Below are 23,702 nucleotides of genomic sequence, written 5' to 3'. Positions count from 1 at the left end.
TCTATCTTATCAGAGACTCGAAATGTCACGGCAATAACATCTTCAGTGACTTTATTTTAAAGGCGCCAAATACTGAACCAGAAGATCACACTCTGTACATACAAATAGGGTTATCGTTGTTGGCTTTGTTGTTGCTACCATATACCTAAAAAATGTATTTTTAAGGTCTATATTGCTACAGGGCATATAAGTGACGTTGTAACAGCCTCGCCTTCGTCAAGCTTTATGGAACAAATATAGATATGAATTACCCTGTGTTCGTCCGGCATTAAAAAACAATATTAAATTGGATATAAATCACCATCGCCCTCGTCCGGAACAATAGAAAATGTTTACTTGGATATGGCCTACATTGTGTTTTCGAGATGATATCAACACACAGACATTTTAATAAAAAATCGTAATTTCTTTCTATGTCAATGCATGTTATACACACGTCACATGCTCCCGAAGATGGCATGATAACAGGAATTGTTATGACTCTAGATACGAACTATATGCAAATAGGGAGATTAATGTAGATAAGATCGTTGCCATGTGAGTGATTTATGATGAATGACGAACCTACAAATTTCATATAATCTAAACCTCGCCGAACGCGGCTGTATTTATTGTAACGTCTCCTCGTCTTGCTTTTGTAGCGACTACATTGTCTTGAAACAAAATCATGTTCTTCTCGCCATCAACATCGGCATCGTCATCATTTCCCGCCAAGTCAAGCAGTAGTATCTTTCATCGTGGCTCGCAATATTATTGTTACTTGGATGTTCCGCACTAATAATATTATAAAAATGTCCTTACTGGTATGACAATGAATGGATGAACGCCGACGTTTTTTGTTGAACAATTTCCATTTCTAAAATGACATGTGAACCAATTCATTTTTTGTTCATAGCTCATACGTTCCGTAAAAGACATTGAAACTATTGAAGACAAGTTACGAGTAGGGTAATATTAATCCAGCTAATGGAGCCCTAGCAGAACCGCCTACTCTTCTCTCAATCCACAACGTGATCCTCAATACTGTCTGTTCATTGTCATTCAAAACGAAAGATTTAAAATAAAACTGACAAAAATTGCAGGAAATGTGGTAAAAATGCTGAAGTATAAGAGCGGGAAATGGCAGGTGGCGTATGTATTAGTATCCATACATTACAGCGTTTGAAATTTGTTATAATATCACAGCCTTGTATTTAACGTAATCATCTGTGTGTTACCTTTCCATGGGTTTTGTGTGCTTATTTCACATCGCGGCGTGTTAAATATAGGTTCACAGCGCGTGTAAAATACGTTGCTAATTTACACGAAATTCGAATGCACTGTTTGACGACTGTAGCGCTTTTTCACGAAAAGGAATAAATATGCGAGTTCATTTTATTATGTAACTATCAAAGGCTTGGGTATCCCCGAATAATTGAAGTACTTTCTCCATATGAGATGCCATATCACGGGAATGCGCCCTGCTGACGACCAGGATGGGGATGTGCTCTTCACGAAACACAAATATATGACAATACTGATTTTAATAGAATGTACGCCGCTGTATCCGCCGTGATAAGTTCCCGATACTTCAAAACTGCAAAAGAACCTACTTCGGGGTGTAAAGCGTATTAATATGACCTTAGTAGTAGGGAAAAACAATCTGCTCCATCGCTGCCATGACGACAAATGATGTTGATATTTGCTGTGCCTGGCAATACGCTTATTTCGTCTTGCCAATTTAGCAAAGTGTTGAGTATTGTCCCCGACGTGTACGACTGATCTAACTACGGGAAATTAGGTGTTTCTCAGATTGGCAAGTATTGGTGCGTAAGTCAGGATGTCAAAAAACAATGGACATAAAAGGAATTTAATGGATGTATTACCAGTGCTTGCAAGTTATTACATTTATTATAACTCTTCAAGATTCGGGGTGGGGTTAAATGCAGATTATTAGCAATAATGTGGGAGGTTCTCATGCATAAAGGCAATACGCAATTACACTGCTAGTAACACTCACCTTCAATATTACGAAACACGACGAATCAAGGAAGAGAAATAAATAGCTTGAGCGCCGTCACTCCATGAAATTCGTTAATCGGTAAAAACGGAGACTATCGTGGTTGCTATGGTTGTGCTTGAAGCGGCGTAGATGCCAAGTCACGGCGATGTCTCGTGGTTTCAGCAGGTCGATATGAGTTGTCCCGTCGACAGGTCGTCTTTGATGTCTATGCAGTTTCGTGCAGCGCTGAACCAGATCTAAATCTCGTGAGAATATCTGATGTCACAGCACCATGTTTTCATCAGTTCCGTTTGTATTTTCCGCGAAGTATAGCCGAGAAAAATCAGGAAAAATTGACAATGAAAATGTGGATCAATCACCTCTATTTGCATCAGAACGGTCCATTAAATTACAGGGGAGGCAAGGGTCAATGTCATTAAGCGAACCGCCCCCAGAGGGCGCAAGTGTTGTAAATTTAATAAGTGGTGTGAATTACTTACTGGTTTGGAGATAAGATAACGCCGAGCAATTATTAATGAAAAGTTGAAATATGTTCCACTAAAGATTAAAAATAAGTGATCGTTTTATCATCTTGGCTTTTTATCTGAAGCGGTGCCGAGTTTGAAATGTAATGACTGTCAAAATTATAATTATTTCCCAGGGCTATATTCAAAATGGCGGCGTATATCAATCTACACCAATGCTTCAAATGTCTTGTTTCCACAAACAATTATGCTTACATTTCAAACTTATCAAAATAAAGTTGAAATATTTTGTTTGAAACGTGTCTGTAACGTTGAATAATGTTCATTCGTTCAAAATAAAATGAAATCAAAGAATTTCAAGTATGTGTGCACCAACATTTTGGCGGGAAAATCTAATCGTTTGAAGGTTGAGGGCGGTGGTTGTCACGGCGACGCCACGCATGCGCGAGATATGGGTCTCATGAACAAAGATGGCGGCTCTGCTGTTTAGCCGACAAACTAGTACAAACTGTGACGTTGCTATGCTTTAATTCGGTAATTTCTTTAGTGTTAGAAGGTATCAAAGGGGTCACCGGCGGTAATTAGTGCACGTCGCGTCCAGGTCAAAACTCGTACTCGTGATTTCCATTAGAAGAGCGCGTTGGATTATGGGAAAATCGATGTTTATCAACGCAAATGTCGCTCATGCGCGGCGTGACGACCATCACCCTTTAAACGTGAATTATGCAAATGTATCGAGAAAGGAAGTAACTGAAGAGAGCAGCTTTCCCAGATGTATAAATGACAGGTGACTGCGTTCAGTAATAAGCCGAGACGTACCATGGGAGTACCGCCATATGGTAGGACTCCATTAATTATTTAGAGGTCACTCCAGATCTAATTATAATATTTCAATTCTCTTTGATATATCGGTAAGAAAGGTTATACTCGTTCACATAACTCGTTTTCTCGTTAAGTGCTACAACATATATTCTGGGCGATAATGATGAACACGCTAATCCAATGCTTAACTATGTCCTACATATAGATCGTTATTATATATTTAAGTGCAAGCTATTACACATTATGCCAAACATTGTAGGTTTCAAATCCTGTGTAAAACAAATCTTTGATTTGGAAAGTATCATTGTGAAAGCACAGAACAGAAGAACAAGGTTCGTAAAGAAGTGGGGGCCTTCTATTGAATATTATGATCTTGAATTGTGTTTTATGCTGTTTTTTTGAATCTGTAATCGTAATTTCTGCATATTGGTGTTACAGAAGTTATTTTTAAAAGTCGTCAATTTCGCCAATAATTGTATAAATAAACAATCCCGTGAAATAATGGGGTGACAGATCAACTTTCCCAGGTATGATATTTTCTTTTATTCCTGCCATTGAGGGCGCTATTGAGTAGTTTATTCGTTTGCGGCTAACTGTACTGGATGACATGATTTTTCGATTTTTCCAGTGATGATATTTATTTTAATTTGGTGGTTTGCTTCAGAAAGAATTCTGGTCGTTGACTCAAATCACGACGGGTGCAAACGAAAGTGGGCCACCCGCCATGTGACGTCACTAACACGAGATACTCAAACACACCTGTGGCGCGCCGAGCTTGTCGTACATTCTAGGCATGCGCACAGCAAGTTTGGACAAATTATTGAATTATCATTTATCGGCACTGCGGCCATAATTATTTATCCCTCTCAATTTTCCTCAAATTGAAATAGACTTGAAATAGACGTCAAATAAGAACGGGACAACTACTAGGTCTATGTCGGCAATAAATGTGAGATTTTGACGAAAAATATAATAAATTAATACTATAACGGCTTCTCAGTGTGACGCAATCTATCACGCAATTATCATCATAGAAATTTGCAATATTTTGCATACAGTATTTTGAACAATATATACCTCAATGTTAAGTTCATTGCATGCTGGACTTCATGGTTATTCATATTTACGAAATAATGGATACGATGTGATATAATTAAAAATATACATAACTTTTATGTTCCATTGTAAATAACATATTTTCATATTTTGAAATCGTTACACGCTATTTCGATTCCCGGGGAAAGGTGGTTGGTGTAGCGTTTTCTCAAATCATCCCTATGTATATGATGCTCATAACCGGAAAAGATGGTAAACATTAGTCGATTTGTTTTAGCGATGTCCTTTGTTTTGAAACACACACGCCGTGATGTTGATAATATCACCTCATCGTTGTTTGTCTTTTTTGACACCAACAGTACACTGTAACGTATTGATGAGAGCGGCGCCAAATATTTAATATATTTATTATTCAAGTAAAAACAGAAAATGTATTCATTAAGTATTTCTGAGAAATGTGTTAGTTCAATGTTATATTACATGTTTATTCATATATCGTTGTAATTTCATGTAAACAAAGAAACAAACAAACAAATGTATTTTAAATGCATCGTACACGTCGCATGGGTCCCACATTGAACACCTCGCGTCACCGTGACGACTAAATATGCTTTTTACAAAAAGCGAACGCTTTCAGAAATACACTGAAAATGAGAATTGCCAATAAACGTTCTTAGGAGCAATGTAAAATAATACGGATCGCATTCTCAGATACAGAAATTTAAAATTTACATTTACCTTGCGGTCGTTTAATTTCACAAACGCAAGTGCAGTTCGTAAAAGATACGATTTTGTTTTATTAAACATAGATCTTCTTGTCTTTCCGCCATGACGTCATCGTACTGGTATGTACGTGGATAAGTGTGTCTGTTGTGGGTAAATTAAAAATTAAAAATTTATCATCGAAGATTAAAAAAAAAACTGAAACGACATCTCACGATTTCTAGTTTGCGTATATTGTATTATTCGCTAGGACTGGTTCATACAATGTACACCCGAACATCATATCGTTGCCGTTGATTGGAATTTTGACCATCCAACGTGACGCGATAGTCCTTTTAGTGACAAATCACATAAAAAAACGACCATATGCCATGACGTTGTTCCAATTAAACGGATTACTATGACAACAAGTAGTCGCCTAACAAGCGTCTTTAAGACTTCAATTACAATTAAGAGTACAATCCACGTTTTTTTCTCATATTCTTAATCATTTAAACATCTATATTACCCACTACTTATAGGTGTCAAACAAACCGTGTGGTAGACACGATCACTTACTCTGCTCTAGTGAATGTTTCATTCATTATTTCTGATTGTTTTCCACTGAATATTCCCGAACCACAGTGGCCAGAACAGTGGTCTGAAACTTGATGAAGGGAATTCCAGCCTCGCTACGTTCTAGAGAGCGATGTTTCGCATTTTATTTTTTATCAACTGTGATTCTAAAAGATACATCCATTATGTCTGGTACTACGATCTTTGCTGCATTCGTCTTTGACTAATTTTGTTTTATCAGTAAAGGTCTGTACATACTGCAAAAGGGTTAATTATTCACTGGGTTTTAATTTTGCTTATTTCGCTGACTGGAAAATGCGCTAAATTAAAACCCAGTGAATATGTAAAATTTAGCATAGAACACATTATCTATATGATAAAACCGTGAATATGCCTGAAATGGTAAATCAGCGAAATTTAAACTCAGTGGAAATTAGCCATTTCACAGTAACTTGTAAACCGACATTGTCTTAGCTACATAACTATGACACATTTTGTAAACCGACATTGTCTTAAAGGACTTAAAGACAGTGGAATTCAATAGTGCTTAAAACATCAAAATAGTGAAATTAAATGCCAGTGAAAATCAATGGTTTTACAGTATTCGATAAAAGTTTATTCTCTGAGTGCAGACAACGATCTCGTTTATAAAGTGTTAGTAAGTTACTTATATATGAGGAAGCCGTATCATGCATGGCAAGAAAGGTTAACAGTAAAATTTTGTAATCAACAAGTGTAAATTATGTAGAATATCAGTGATGTGATAAAGCTTTCCCTTCTAGTTTTGGTAATTCGATAGGTATCGTTTTCATTTATTTCCAAAAGCTACCATAAAATTAAAATAAAAGCACCGTGACCAATGAAATCCATACACACATATCCATTATAATCTCTTAAAATATGGGCTACCACCCCTTCTACAGAATGCCAATGTCTAGGACCTATTCAGGTCATTGAAAGACATTCAATTACAATCTCTTCGCTCTCAGGAGCCGAGGATGTATGAAGAGAAGACCCTCTTCAGTTTTTCTTTAAGATGCCATACTATCGATTAAGGGATTGGCCATTAGAAAATCTGGGCCAGTGGATTTAAATCCTGCACAGAAAAAAAAAGAAAACGTTACAGAAAACAAAATCTCACACATACTTAAAATGTACAGAAATACCGTCGCGAAAAATGTATCTCAAAACAGTGGTTCTATCTCCTTCTTTAACTTTCTAACGTGCTAGCTCTCATCTTGAAGATCCCCTCGCGAATCCAATCCAGTCTTACCTCTACTCAGTGGGGTAACCGATTTGACTGTATTGTACAGTCTTTCTGAGCACCTGGCTTCAGTACGTATAGTTGTTCGTTTTCTGGTACCTCCAGCAGATCGATCTCCGATCAATTCTAAGTTGTTGACGTGATATCAATACCACAACGAAAGCCGATGCCTGAACAATTTAAACCGTCTAAAAATCTAGCTATTTTATAACTGATTTGTCATCTCTGTTGTGTCTTGAAAATCGACAACATGGGGTTATTAAAAATAACTGAATTGTTTGTTCATTTCTGTGTGACAACATTGATCATAAAGTCGAAGAAAACTAAAACAGAAATAGAACTGATGACTTACAGCACAATCTCATACCGTTTCAGTACTGTAACGGCCTAAATAGCGCCACCATTCGACATAACGATGATTACTTTTTTCCATGCCGGATGCGCGCAAACCCTATGTATAAAAACATGACATTAACAGCCACCAATGATTTCCCGTACATGGTGAGGTATTGCACCTCGAGCTCTCCGGGCCGCATGTTGTCGCGCATGCTCAGAGGGGTCAATGATTCGATGATGATTTATGTATTGTCTTCTGTTGTGCGGCGCTGACGATGATGAACAGGTTCAGTGACGTCATACGTGCCTGTAAAATATCGAGGGCATGGCAGAATGAATAACACGGCCACATGTGAATGACTATTTTTGCATGATTCCTCTAAGATGCCAGGGATTCCTAACGGTAGTCCGTTATACGGCGTGTTGCCCAATACGCTTGCACATACCGCGATCGTATCGAGTTTCAACCCACCACATCTCTGTATTCCGCGTAACTGGCGAGACGCTTGTGTAGACGAGTAACACGCCGTCCATGCATCTCGCGATATACCGACCGCATAAGGATAACGTCGCCCGATAAGACAGAAAAACAACTTGTGTTGGGACAGTCATACATGCTGTTTTTTTAATTGATCATGCCAAACTGCCGCCATCGACGAACCAACGAAAGGTAAGACATTTGGAAATGATTTGAAAGCTCCTTTCGTCCCGTTAAAAGCAGACAATACGGGAGGTTGACGTTTAGTATTTAATTAATTACCCGGGATATTATTATTACATATATTCTCCGTATTTGTGTGGAAACGACGAAATCGCCAAAAGGTCGATGACATGTTAAATCAATATCTTTATCTAGCTATGAATTCAAACCTGGGTCTTTAAAATTCCGTTTTTCGTCAAACCTTTGAAACTACATTCACAAGAATCACTGTGTTTATTTTGGTCTTCATTAATTGCCTTGTCCACCGTTAACGTCACAGGGGCCTGTCTGTTCGCGCACTCGCGCTGTTCATGAATTTTGGCTATTATCACTATCATCATCACCACCCGGTAATATTAGTATTCATTATTATTTAGTCCTAATGTCAGCTAATACTCAAGGGAGTTAGTGGATGGCTTTTGACGAAAGATAGTGTCACTTTGGCTTACAATGAATTTAATTGTACACACAGTGTATGTCATCTCCGATTTCCGTCACCAACCTCCCCAGATACCTGCCCCAGTTACAAGTGGCAGTAGTCTCTGAGTCCGACAAACATACCTTACAAATTTTAATTTATCAGAAAAACTTGGGGGTGCCGCGGTGTTTATGTGATATTTGCATGGTACTGCTGTGTAATTTGACCAAAACATCATCATGACATAACTCGTCATTATTTGTGAAAACCGTAAATGCGAGAAACCGAGGCAGAAAAGCTGAATTACGTCTGTTGATAGCTGCATAAGCAATCACACTCATCTAAACGATGACATATATACAATGTTTTCTGTATGTCAAGAATATTTGGTCCGAGTCAGGGCAACTTTACAGATAAACTGATAACTGAAAAAGGCTTTTGAATCTATATACATTGTGTGCGGGATATTAACTGTATTTTCTTGGAATGAATCCTTAAATCGAGCAATTACGTTTGAGTCGCTAAGCTGGAATTAAAGAGATATCTATCTATTGTTGGCGAAATGATTAACTCCATAGTCTTTTTTACTCGACTGATAATCGCTGACGACGATGCAACGTCGAACAGGATGCCACTGGCATCATTAATCAGTTAGGACGGTCACGTGATCGCCGAGGAATGATATTCGCATATCGTTCCATGACCGGAGTATGTGTGGTATTTCAAATTTTAACAGTTGCTGTAGTCGATATCAAAAAGTGCATCTACGCTATGCAGCATGTGATCAGTTTGGTGACTGATTTAAAATAGCGAGAATTCGGTGAATTTATTTATTGTTCAAAGTATGAAGGGAAAGTTTCTATATCGGCGGGGGGTCCGCGTTCTGTGGGTTTGCTTTCGTCCGACTGCGGGCGGCTAGAGAATCGGCCGTCGCTATTGAGATTGACATGGAGGCTTACATAATACGGCCAGTATAGGCACATAGAGGGACTGCGGTATAGATTAGTGCGCTATGTCGACGACAAGAATACGACTACTTTGACGGTAAGTTCGCGAGCTCGGTTCCATGGAAAACTTACTTTGGTGGTAATTTTCAGCAGTGAAAATTTGGACTACCAAATAGACTTTACAGACTATTCGAAAACAAAATTTTCAGTTAAAGTTAATTTCATTCAAAAGTAAAATTTTACTTACGCCAATTACCTTTACTCAATACCCCCACAGTCCTTGAGGGACTGTGAATACCCTAATGAAAGCTACGTCACTGATTGATGAGCTGTTGAGATGTGTCGGACATAATTATCAAATTAACCCTTGCAATACGATGTGAGCTAAAATAGTATTCGAAATGTGATAATATGACATTATTTACGTGCGGGATTCACTATGGGTGTCATGCCATGCGACTCATTGTCACTATTGTTAAAATTCGTTGCCAGATTACGGCGGCGACTGGGGTAGGCGCGTATTCTTTCGCACGCCAATGGGCTCACGTGATCATTATTTATTCAGTAGTAAACGCATGCGTCTTTTTTTGTGATGTAATGGTGACATCAATGGGGAATCAAAGGCACTTGGGCTACCACGAATCACAGTTCCTCCACTGGAAGAGAATGAATCGATTTTCGACACAAAAACAGATAGAAATAGTATGTTTTTAAAAACAAAAAAATCTGCGCACCGTAGAAGCAGAAACACTAAACAAAAACCATCGAATTATATTAGCTTTTGTATTGTTTGATACATTGCACGTAAACGAAATTTAATGAGAAGTGCAATTACCGCGGAAGGTTATTTAAGTCCGTTCCTAGAATGACCCCCTAGGTAGTTAATACAGGGGAGCCGTACGAGTTAGGAGTTTGTAATTCTTCTCTTCTTTGTCACATGCCGACATGTGTCTTATTTGTGTGCATTTCACCCACGGTGTGTGAGATGGTTTCAGTTTTATGGCGTAGTGTACAATCGGACCTGGCACATTTCAAAGTTGACTATATGGTACTGCGCGGTAAATTGAAAAGCGGGCATAGATATTTGATATTTATTTTATAGATCAAATAAAAGTACCGGGACATAAATACAATGAGCATTACACAATAAATAAAATTTAGAGTGGGAAAGAACGAACAGAACTTCCAAAACGGAAAGTTTAAGCCTATATATGTCACCGATCATACTTTTGGGTATATGCAAATTCATGCTATTAGTGATTGGCTGACCCACATTAGAAATCGACGCTCTAGCGACGTCAGATTCCAAAACGGGTCTGTAAATACACAGAGACGGTGATTGGTTGACTCACATATGTGAAAACATCGCTCGAACTGTGATTGGATAACGAATCAGATCCGTGTTCAGATATGTTTACGGTATTGAAGATAACTTTCCAGTTATGCCTCTGTTGTTCAATTGCCCCCGAAATTTCGCTCAGCTTTTGCCCAATTCCTTGAACCTGAGTTGTATATATATATATATACGACCACGGTAACGCTTCGCTTACGCCTTCGAAGAAAACAAATACTCCGTACTGCTGTGAGACACCCGGCATAGTGCGGCCATTTAATGATCCACACTTTCTTATTTACTTACGCTCCAAACCAACGTGAAAACTATCAATAATACTCTGTGTTCTATGTGCTAATGCGAGTGCACCGTCCCCTATGGTCTCGCCGCTTTCAACTCACCCCCATTCGTGTCACGACGGATTGCTCAGGCAAGTAGTTTGCGTGTAAAGTGCTTCTTTTCGAAATATCCGAGTTTAGTGCCCCCTCTTTGTCACTGATAACTACATTAGCTGTCACTCTATGCATCTCCCTGAGATAGGGAAACGCATTAGTTGTAGATGATACGATGAGTTGAGTTGTTCATTCTCGTCATTTTCGTCACTGTTTGCTAAAACAAGTTCATAATAGTCAAGTACGTGCGTGGTTCCAAGTCATTCTTTTGTATAGCGATGCCATTACGAAGCACGATGTCAATGTAATTTTTAAACATGGTTGAATTACAGTAGGACATTGTATAGTGTATTCCTGAGGGCTCCCTGATTGTCTGTGATCGGTGCCGACTGCCAGTGTGTTAGCTTACCCCTTCTCGCTCTGGACTCACTTTGGGTACTTTAACTTTGAAGACAGACTTAAATCACATTAAATATTAGCTTATAATAGTTTCGCTAGTGCCATTAAGTGATGTTTGGCGTGGTTAACTACGATATCATGCTTTCATTTCACTGATAAAACGTCAAAATTCGCTCTTACAAATATATTTTCAATCTCGCTCAAGTTGAACAGAGAGTCTTTCCGTGTTCAACTCACAGACTGATTATTTAAGGTTATCAAGACAGGTGTAAAATCCTTTGAATAAAATAGTCAAAGCACCAGAAAGGTGTGAATTATTGTACCGACATTTCAAACAGTCGAAAGAAGTCGGTATTTTACATTCACATCGGCATTTTTGAAATCTACGAACACTCTCAATTACGATGTCCCGAAATGCCAAAGTTTGCTGTTACAATTAGGGAATGTAATTTTTTCTCTCTCATCTAACATGGCCAAACAGAGAGTATAACGACAAAATAAACCTAATTTATTAAACAGTGAACACAGTTTGTGAGGATGAACTTTGCCATGCATATTCTTAACTGTCGTATTTGGTGACAGCGACGTTTGTTCGTTTCGCTCGTAACAAGGTATTTACTGTTCAGAGGATGGCCAAGCCACAATTGCATATCGAATGTCAAGATTTATGGTGCCCTATATGAGGCCGTTGAACTCGCATTTCGTATATTTCGTGAGAATATTGGCACATTCCCCAATCTTTGATTCAGCGACCACATCGTTCAATGTGGGTTCCATGGTTCCATGTAACGCGCACACTCGTTCTAGTAGACCGGTAAATACATTTTAATGAGCAACACAAACACGCTCTCAGAAGCAATTATCCCCTCTCGGGGGTATTAATTGTATTAAATCAGTGACAGTTTAGATATCTGAAAGATAAAAAGATAAAGTGATATTAATCCAATGCACATACGACATGTGCTTAAATATACTAAAATAGATAAAGTTATTTAGTCAACGCGTTGTTGATAGGATGCAAGAATCTGCAGAGGCACACTAGCCATGATTTATTGCTTTTGTTCGTGTTTATATCCATGTAATAATGTGGGAATGACAAAATTAACAAATTGATGCACATCGACACATGTATGCTGTCTCTCTATTGTATCGGGCAAATGGACCATGACGTGAGATAACATATTCAAATGCACGACTAAACAGCACCTTGGTAGATGTTCGAACACAAAATCACACTTTCTCATAGTATTTCGTAACAACAAGAACATTTACTGAACCGCTAAAATGACTCACATTGGCTGTTGTTGTCTATAATTTTAACAATGTTATGTTCTCTCAACGATTGCGTCACCGTGAATAGTCGAAATGATGAAACGCGACATCGTTTATTTCGTGTACCGGCGTATTGTTACTATCACTTTAAATACATTCATTAACCGTTGAACATAGTTATAAATTTAACGGTTTAAACTTATAATGATATACATAATACTCCATCACACCCACTTGATTCCAGATTTTTTCATTTCATTCGAAATATTTTAGTGGGTTGCATGCGGTTCAAACTGAGAAATGAATGACTGTCATTGGTGCGTGCGTGAACATACACATATTGTTATTTCGTGTTTGTCCGGACACAAACGCTGTTCATCTTGCCATCATCGTTTGAAAGGAATCATGGGAGCAAATTTCCGCTTGGTAAATTGAACTTATTCACAACAAATAACTCCACACCGATGGTATTTTGCAATTGAATATATGAAAATTCGCATCAGTGAACAAAACAGTACATTTTTAATGAATATTTTATGGAATAAGTTAATAACCATGACCGTGATTTGATTCAAGTGTCATTCATATTTAAGCCAACCAGTCGCAACAAAGACATCCGACGAATGGAAAGCAATAGTGAATGACTTGCAGAAATTGTCTGTGTTAGGCTCATTGTTTATGGTCGAATGCACGAAGGAGGTTCCTTCCTGGTTTGAAAATGAACCATTGTCGGTTGAAAAACAAAATGGAAAGTTCATAACAATATAAGAGCGCCAACAATTCATCGATAACGAACTCTGTTTTGTGTCGCTCGCACGTGAACTTCAAGGTCAACATAATAAAAAATTGTTCACATGTGACAGGTGACGTCATTGCTTCTTCTTGCCATAGTTGACAAACGTGCGCACGAACCAGAGCGTAAAACAGAGAGCTGGTTTTATTTAAATAGACAATAATTGCGAATACATGTAATGACAGTTTAAATCAAATCACGTGACTCTTTGATGAACATCGTGTGCATCAGCTGATTGGCTGCTTCGTTACCTGTTACGTTTTACGAGTTGTTCATTACTCTGGTGATGTAATATAAATATTTTTCAGATAAAATTGTATTATCATCAAATTAGAGAAAACATACGCCTGTCATATTCATCAGTTCCTTTATCAAATCGTTAGTTAAATGCAACTTTTTGAAACAAACTGTCGTTTCATTAAAAAAAACACAGTAATTCAGCACAGATGTGAGAACCGTTTAAGTATTATTTACGACTTTAGTTGAATTAGTATTCATCTCAATTGCACTTTGATTACAACGTTTAACTTGAATCTACAATACGGACACCTTGATGCAATGTACTATGCCCAGGATGAGGTTACGTTCGACATTCATCACTTGACATGTCGCGTGCTGAGGTCACGGATATAATTTGCATAACGCCCGTGCTTTGTCGCGCGATACCCGATGAATGCCCAGTTACCAACCGCTGAGTTTGACGTCGAGAATTTTCTCGTTTATTAAGTATTCCAATCAGCTACTTCATGATGACGTTGTAGGTTAGGAATTTTTCAATTGAAAATGCTATGCCTGTGGCAATTTTCTAGTAATTCTATATCAATTATTTTGTTAATCGTTTTCGCAATAACTTTAGTCGTGTTATCATGTTCCGCTCGGTGATCGGACTGTTTATATTACTATAAAATACGAAAATATTATTTAAAGTTCAACCAAAGACATTAGAAAGAGACTATTGTCTTTGGTTCAACATGCATGGTCGCGGTGTTCACGTGACTGCCAGTAAACTTACATGTGTTGAGATCATCCAAGGTATTATTAGTTACAACGACAATCCTTGTGTACCGTTTCTTGTATATCTTGGTACTCAGGCAGCTGCATTTTTTATATTGTTTTATTGGAGACGCGAAACTGTCACGTGGCTGCCAGTTATTTAATTGACTCTTTGGATATGTTATCCCACACCTCATTCTGTACTATTTAAATCCTTGACCTTTGCGTTATTTTTGCTCTAAGCGACTAAATGGGCCGTATGTTTCTAAAATTTGTTTTACTCACATTCAAACATATTTTTAATAGTCGGACACTGTATTATGATTGTTCATTGAATAATTACCATCGAGACAAAGTAAGACAATCGTGCGTATTATTGGCTGATGCATGTGTTTCTGGCGCATGCTCAGTAACAACATTCAACGTCGAAGTCGATTAATAATGAATTGTCCCAGTATTCGTGAATGTATGTCAACTTTTTGTTCCCACACTATAAACTGTCAAACATAATTTTTTTTTAAATATGTCAATTTCAATTTTCAGTGATTATGCTGTCATTCAAACGCAAACTCAAGTGACAAGTGACGTAAATTAATAAGGTATATGACAACGACTATAATAATATTATCACAATTTATTATGGGACAACCACTTTCATAGAATTATGTATCACAAAGTTGCAACGTATTACTTGGATTAAATCAAAGAGATCAACTTTTTTGTTATTTATTATTTCTGTGCGAAATTAAGATAAGTAGATTTTGGGGTAACATCAATTTGAGCCGTGTTTGAAATTAGCAGGAACACATTGCGGCCTCCCTATTTAATGTAAAATAAAAGTATGTGTCACGTGCTACCAAGATCTGAGATTGCCGCCAGCAACTCACAGTAAATTATCAATGAAGTCTCCAGCAAACTGTGGATTGTCATGCACTGTGCCCACGAGCTGGAGTCATTTCTGAAATTACCATTCACCGCATTCATTAACATTCACCGCACACGTATGTCTGCGTAAAAAGTGTGAATGGTATTGTAGATATGGTGGTATGTTTATACGCCGGATACCATCTCTCTTGCTTGTCATAGGATGTTGTGAACTCCACCTCTGACCCAGTCACATCTTGCCGCGGCAGTCAGGTCGGATATCAGTGTTCCCACACAATGTTTTTTTTTCAATTCCCACGAGTAGATCTATCGGCGATGGATTTTATTGATCGTTACATAACCCATGATTGTAGATAGTATCCACAGCTGCTAACACAACGTTTTTTTCTTTTTCCTATCATGGCAAATATGTATTCCGAAACTCATGGTACGAGATTTGGAACGCGATCAGAAACACGCGTACAGCGGTGAAAACTGACGCTGCATCGATGAGTCTTGTTCCGAGTTTCCCATTTGACGATGTACTTTCTGCGTTTTTTTTCAATTTGCATAATAAGGTTTCCATGCCAATATGACAACCTTCCTAATTTAAGTTACTAGTCATTAAGTAATATTGTAAAAATAGATCACGGGATTTCAACTTTTTAAAAGCATCACCATATGTCACCATATGAGATGTGCGAAGAATTTTTCACCAATAGTAAACGGCCCAAATATTAGCACTTTCATAGATGTTTGATCTGTTTTTATGTGAAAAGTAGTTCGGTCACCATATATTTGTAATTAGGTTTAGCATAAAATTAAACCATAGCGTAAATGTCAAGGAAATCCGTTCATTTGATTTAATGGGGGCCAACTACCTTAATTGCTTACGAACCGCTCGATTTAATAGACATAAATAAATATTTAAATAAACAAACAAAAATATGATAGGAACAAACGTATTTAAAGCGGCAGGGTCGTCATCTGCGCACGCGCGGGAATTGAGTCCCAAGCGACAATAACAACGCACGCTAAAACGCAAAGGCTCAGATGCTTGTTTGTAAACAATGATATGCTATGGCCATCTGACGCATGCGCAGGTGACGACTTCTCCGCTTTAAGTGTTTGAAATAATGGTTTTGTTCAGGCAATAAACCTTTTTTTAGGATTAACAATAGATCGCTCGCAAGCCGCCGCAACGAAGTAACACGGGTAGTGTGAGTTGAGAACGTCGTTGTTGTCTGTTTACTTTCCACGTTGTTTATATTTGATACGCGCGCCGGACAACGTCCACAATTACGTCAGTTTTATGTTTCTCTAAATCGACACTCTCGACCACATCACGTGATTGAGCTACGCAGGGTAACACATGTTTGTAGCTCGAATTGTTAAAGCTACTGGTATCTATGCTGGTCTGTCCAATGTGCGGCATTGGCGGCAATAGTAGTACAACATCAGTTGGTTATGAGTAACAAATGTGAGTTGGTCTGATGCCGTATATGTAAAACGAGTATGAATTATATATAAATATATGTATAACCCACGTGTAACATCAGTCATATAATACGCCTAGTATGATGGGAGATTGACTCTAAAGAAGATGCGCTTGGTAATAGCATCTTCCGCTTATTGAAGCCCATTGTCAGATTTCATCCGACATGTTTCATTGCGCGGCAGACTCGTGACTATTCACCGCAAAGACCTCAGTATTGATGAATGGAGTGCCATTGGGCTCCCGTCTTGAGAGGCGCATGTTCCAGATTGATGGGTAGATATGTTTTATTTCATCTGACGAAATTCCCAGTTTAGAAATTGGAAATACCGCTCATATATTCCTTTTTGTGATGATTTTGGCATAGTGCCAAAAGAAAGAAACGACTCTTCACTTTAAAAAAACCTGTATCCTTCGTCTTGTTGCCAAGGGGTTGATTGATGTCAGAGGTCACCTACAAAATAAAGAAAATCCAAACTAGACGTTGCAATATAATTTATTGCAAAAAAACATAAACTTAGCTTACAAACGTTGAATGATTACTGAACTCAACTCGTACCACTCAGGCTAATCACATGATCCAAACCAAGCCACCCATTGGGTGTTCCACATCTTGCTTGATATAGACCGTTCGGTTCTTCAGAATGGTTAGGGACCAACCATTTTAAATAATGGGGTGACTGGAAGAGCGTGACAATATATTGTTCCGAGCTGTCTGATCTGTACATTTTTATTAGTCTGGAATGTGTCAACAATTTTACCTTGCAACACATTGCATGTATATTTTTGGTGTCCAGCTTGCATTTTTCACGCATAATTTCAAAGATCGATCCCTTACATGAATTGATATGAATCGCGGTCGTCATATTGGTAAACAATGAAATGGATTTTACGTGTATCAACTGTCCATTTAATTATCAATAAACATTGGTGTTTGTTCTTGTGTGCTTACTGGGAGATCTGAAATTAAATGTTATTTTTACTATAATGCTAAAATAAAATACTAAAATGATTTCATGTGTATTGCTTTAAAAAATAACGACCGCGTTGCCTCAAATCGACTACTATTGGAAAACATAGCATGGTATGAGCAAAAATATGCAGTTCACCATGTCAATTCAGCTATATGCTAATAATAAAATTAATGCACACACGTCAGATGAACTATATCTGTCTTCGTCGACCAATTGAAACATTATTAGTAGAACACGTGATATTCGTCGACCAATTGATACGTAAGTTTTATATCACGTGAGTGGTATTTCACATCTACAGATTGAGTGATTCAATTTTATCACACGGATGAAACAGCAGTTGTGGACATGACTCAATTCCGAATCGCTCGCGAGTCCAGAAACCACCAAATCACGTGACCTATAATATTACGATGTATTCATAATGCCAATGAATGCAATGCAACATACTTTTCGCTTGACTGAACACGAGATAGTACCTAAACCATGTACGCTGCCTATAACACATTTCCATACACTCAATAAATCATTAAACATGTAATTTTGTGATTAGGTAGTATTACGTCGGATTTATGTTTAGAATACTGAATAGGATCATTTATTTATTGACACAATCACACAGGTTGTTTACTTTCAGGATCAAATGTTTAGCTTCTGGTTCTGTTGCAGCACATCTAATATACACCAATGGGTTGCCGGGTTGGTTTCGCGGATGTCATCTGCGGTTATGTGATTACTTAGCACAGTATCTCATCACCCTTTGTAGAAGAGCATTAAGGCAATTTGACATTGACCATAGTCTAAGCTTTGATATGGCAGGGATGCAGTCTTGAATGTGTAAAAATATGTGTTTTTGTATACGTGAACATCCCATTTTATGGAAGTTCCATTAATAACTATGCCCCTGTTTAATCTTGTTTATTATCAAAACTTCAGAAATTAACTTGTTTGAGCAAACATAAGCTTAGATATATTCAAAGTGACTAACAGGCATGCTCGATAAATTGTGATATTATACTGTGATAAGAACTTATTGTTGAAAGGCATAACTTAAGAAAGTCAGTCGTGTTTGTTTTTGTTTGAGTCTCATATTTGGCTAAATGGGAGATAAGGCATGTTTATTTTTTTTCACTGCATCTGAAACAACAGTAGTCGCCATGAACGCACCCACAGTTCATTCGTAAAAGGCAGCATGCGTCAGATGGCCATAGCGTGTCATTGTTTACAAACAAGCGTCTACCCATGAGCCTTTCCACTTTTAGCGTGTGTTGTTATCGTCGCTTGGGCGTGCGCAGGTGACGACCCTCCCGCTTTAAATTATTGACACATTTTTTCGGCAATAACCACCACGGCAGGTGGGATAGACGTATCGAATGTTGACGAATGATGTGCGTGTCCAGGTGTGTATGCTTCTGCGTGTATCTCCTTCCACGTGTTGTGATTCAAACCAGTATTTGTTTCATGATTTATTGTACACTTGGAGTTTACCTGCACGAGTGTCTTGCAAAATATTGAGTGTATCTTCACCAATAGAAGCAGAAGATTGAAATGACTGTTTACTGGCTGACCAACTAATCAAGATGATTTTACTACTCGATGTCAAACAATTTCAAGGTTGTCTCACCGTCAACCGTGAAATTTTAATCTTCAGTTGGTTTTATACGCTATATACTGAACTGTAATGATCTAATCTTGGCACGCACTGATTACAAACACGTTTTTACTTGCTGAATGTATTTCTCAAGTAATAAACTAAGGTGTAGGGAGATGCAGGCTTTTGGGTACTGAGGGTCCAACAATTATGTTTTTTGTTTTTTTCTGTATTTGGTCGGTGTTGAATAAACACAAACAATATTATTGAACTCTGTGATAAAATGCACAAACTAGAAAACAATGATTTAAAAATATTAAAACACTAAAGTGCACATGAGTGTTTCGTTATTACCACCCTTTACGTTCTTCAAGTGGTGGGAGAGACTGAAAGAGGAGGCCTTCCAGGTGTTTCATTTTTAAGTAAGCTCAGAGAATGACATCTGAAGTTTTAATTATGTTCCCTCAAGTATTTATGTTACTAACAGACTGGTTGACACGTTGTTACAAAACACAGTATCAATAATGTCATACATTCTATCGTAGATAAACAAAACCAAACTCTATAAGCTATTTTAGTTTCAGAATCTCTGATCAACTGTAAAACACGCATTGAAAGTACTAGTAATTTTGATAGTGCAATTATACCTAAATTAAGTTGATATATACTTTTAGTGTAATCCGTCTTTAAGCTGTCCGGGGTTTTCGTTTTGTTTACACTTGATCGACTGTCAGCGACACCCCTGGCACCAAAGAACACACACACACACACACACACACATACACATACACACAAGGAAACAACATTTGGACATGTCATCGGCGTTGATACGATACAAAAGTAATGTCATTTTATTTGCATATTCTCCTCAACTGTTTTGGGTTTTCGTCGATATTTACCCGACTAGCGTAATTTTCTTCTCAAAAACTAAAATCACAAGATTCGAAGGAATGGGTGTAGCGATTCCATGCAACGCTGGCATGTAGATGGAACGACCACTTATTGGATCGACATTAATTATGTGCACATCTGACTCCAGATTGACGAGACTTTAAAAACAATCGCATTAATTTCACTTAGTTTACCTAAATATATGTAAATGAAAATATATAGTTAATTCAATATATTGCAATGCTTGCAGAGAATAAAAGGTTAAACACTTTGCCCCTAGACACTCAACGTCGATTTGGTCATTATACTGATTTTCAAACAAAAGAATAGTCTGTAAAAATTGCCTTAAGCACACTGCAACTTTACATAACCTGTCCGAAGCTCTTTACTGAATCATCGCTCTACATATGTCAATGCATACTTATTAGTTTTGGCGCCATCGCGGAGGAGGTGAAAAGTTCAATCACAGTCGCGATTTAGTTGCCGTCTATTCCCTTGACGAACATGCATCAGTCCTCGTGGGTCAAATCGAGACCTTGGCAGTCCATCATTTTCTATTGTACACATTCTCTCTATGTTGAAAAGGATTTAGCAGGATTTTCGGATTGGAAATAACATGTGCTGCTTCATTCAAATCGAAAACACTGCGATGATTTTTTGGCGTACTGATTTGGTTTTCTACTCCACAGTGAAATGACTAATTCCTATATTTACTTCCCGTTTTATGATTGCATCTAAGTGCTTTTTCGTAACCGCAGATTGTTGATTTCAACACATACTACGCCATATTCAACGCAGTCTCAGCTGCTCGGAGTGGTACTTCACAATACTGCCGTATACTAATTTTTAATTCCTATTATTCCTCGATGAAATATGACCAGATAATGCGATCTGATGAGACTGAACTGTCAGTGCATGTTTGTATGAAATCAGACATACCAAGTTGTTGGATTTGCACACATAATACACATTGATTTGTCATTTATCAATTGTATTGCTATGATTTAAATACTTGTAACTCCTTACTATTTATTCAATATCAAGGATTCATGCCCTAGACATTCAAATCAACTGTGATTGTTCTTAGTTGTTTGTCCCTAACCGTGATATAATTAGTGATATATATTATATGATAATACCATCTGCTTTTTGCGTCTAAGTTACGTTGCGCATAACATGAGATATTAGCCTGGGTGTTTTCATAGCTTTTTAAAAATATGTGTTTAATTGTTCGTATATGTTATTTTATTATTTATTTGCCGCCAGTTTTTTTAGAGCTTTGTTAATCGCGAAGCAAAGAAAAAATCACAAAAATAAATAAATAAAATAAAACGAAAAATATAGTAACAATAAAATAAATTATAATATGAAATTAAAAAAAAAAACACACATTACATTAGATTCTCGGTGAATTCGCCTCAATTTTCTCTCCGAGAACACAAAACTCACATTAATGGACGGTCACAGGTCTTTTAGATAAAATGTGTAAATACTGAAAACAGTTCGTTTAAATATTTGTTCAACCTTCGTATCGCTATATGCCGAGTTAAAATGCAATAACCTTTTCTATGTTTCCGGAAATTAAATCACATAGGATGGAGTTATAATCTTCCAAGTCACACTATTACTTAGCTCTTCTAGATGATCTACAAAAAAAACTCGCCCACCGCAAAATGCTGCCATGTGCTCATGGGTAAGATGACGTTCTGTTGTAAATTCTAAATTATTTGTTTTAGGGTATCTATGTGTTCAAAAAAATATTCCAAAGAAATAAGTGTGCATACGGTTAAAGTGAGACGGTCGTCACCTGCACGCGCGGTAATTGATTCCCAAGCGACGATAACAAAACACGCTAAAACGCAAAGGCTCATGGGTAGACGCTTGTTTGTAAACAATGACACGCTACGACGATCTGAGGCATGCGGAGGTGAAGACTCCCCCGCTTTAATATATTCATAAATATTTTATCCGTCACCTTGAAGTGCATATAAATGTCGATTTTCACAAAATTGCTGTTAACATGTTTCAGTCTTCAAGCTTTTATTAGGTAGCGCTTTGAGAAAACTAGTGGGCGCGTAGCGACCATCACGCGCGCGTTGGTTAGACGATACAACGAAGTGGACGCGCCAGTAAAGTGCGTGTCACCGACTTCTGACGCGTTATTTTTTTATTTGGCACGAGTAGCAACAGTATGCAGTTATTATCCTCACTTTAGTCCGATACCGAGAAAAATCTCCTTCGAATTTTTGTTCTTCACTTCAGCCGACCTCGAAAAACAACAGGCGGCAAGTAAAGGGTAACTGTCAGTCACCAGTATTTTATCATGAAAAATCGCGTCACAAAATAAGGTAACACAATTTTAATCTGGAAATGAAGTTTAATAATAATATACACTTATTGGGCAATGGTATACTACAAACGTTTCTAAATTGCCGTCGAAGACAAATAATCAAATGGTCACATAACAAACTTAATATGAACACTTCTGGATCATGTGCAGAGCCTGTAAAAAAGCAATAAATTACGACATGCAATTTTACCGCGCTTTTTATGTCGTAAAAAGGTACATGTACTTTCAGACACAGGAGTAACCAAAAATAAAGTGAAAATGCATCCAACTGACTAGTCTGTTATAAATCGGTTTATAATTACTGACTTTCTAATCTGCAGGCTCTTTCTATTCCGCGCTCGTAGACAATTCTACTCAGAAAACGACTCATTAGTTGTAACGTGGGGATAAATCCCATCACAATGCTATTCGCCTCAAGCAAATAAAGATAAAGTCGACCATATATACCAAGGTTGTATTTACTTTAATCATCAGTAGATCCCTCCGAGTGAATTTACAGTTACAATAATAAACCCCTGCAAAAACAGTTTTTTATATTGACGAGAGTATGTGTGATGTTTTTACTGTTTAGAGGTTTACTGTTTACTGTACTGTTTAAAAAACATTTAAGTATATAAATATTCGCCTAGCTCAATCCATTCTGTGGTCGTTACCGAGTGATTCTTATATGGCGTTCTAAATTCGACATCATGATCGGGGTGATTATATTATTTCCCTGTGTCAGATTTACGCTGGGGATGCGGACAATTGTGACTCAGTAAGTGATAAGGCCGGCTAATTAAATGACATTCTGTGTAGTCGCAACGTGGATGTAATAATGTATAATTGAAGCAAGAAGTTCAATGTCAACGTATTTCACGATTATACTGATGTTGTAATTAATAATTAGTAATTAAGAAACTCTAGTCACAGTCAATGTCAACATGCAAGCTGATTTTCTTCAGCAGATACAACAGTTCTGTGCTTTCTACCTAATGTCCTGTACTAATATTATTATTGATTAAACATTTACTTGGAGTTATGTTATTGCTAACTTTAATTGGTATACAACGCGCGTAAATTACTTTG

General features: G+C 37.6%; 2 protein-coding genes across 2 annotated transcripts in view; one reads left to right on the top strand and one right to left on the bottom strand.

The window, feature by feature from the left end:
- The window catches only part of LOC100372691 (uncharacterized), a 59,660-nt gene extending 57,451 nt beyond the window's left edge, over window positions 1-2,209 (bottom strand). Inside the window, exon 1 of the mRNA XM_085504882.1 lies at window positions 2,000-2,209. The gene's annotated coding sequence lies outside the window, so the exon portion shown is untranslated. The remainder of the gene's footprint in view (window positions 1-1,999) is intronic.
- A 5,281-nt stretch (window positions 2,210-7,490) lies between these two features.
- Window positions 7,491-23,702, top strand: part of LOC102804665 (popeye domain-containing 2-like) — a 38,115-nt gene continuing 21,903 nt past the window's right edge. Inside the window, exon 1 of the mRNA XM_085504879.1 lies at window positions 7,491-7,892. The gene's annotated coding sequence lies outside the window, so the exon portion shown is untranslated. The remainder of the gene's footprint in view (window positions 7,893-23,702) is intronic.

The sequence above is a fragment of the Saccoglossus kowalevskii genome, chromosome 11 (assembly GCF_978046115.1).
Source record: "Saccoglossus kowalevskii chromosome 11, keSacKowa6.1, whole genome shotgun sequence".
In the NCBI taxonomy this organism is placed as follows: domain Eukaryota; kingdom Metazoa; phylum Hemichordata; class Enteropneusta; family Harrimaniidae; genus Saccoglossus; species Saccoglossus kowalevskii.
Note: the sequence above shows the minus strand (reverse complement) of the source record. Positions and strands in the feature narration are given on the sequence as shown.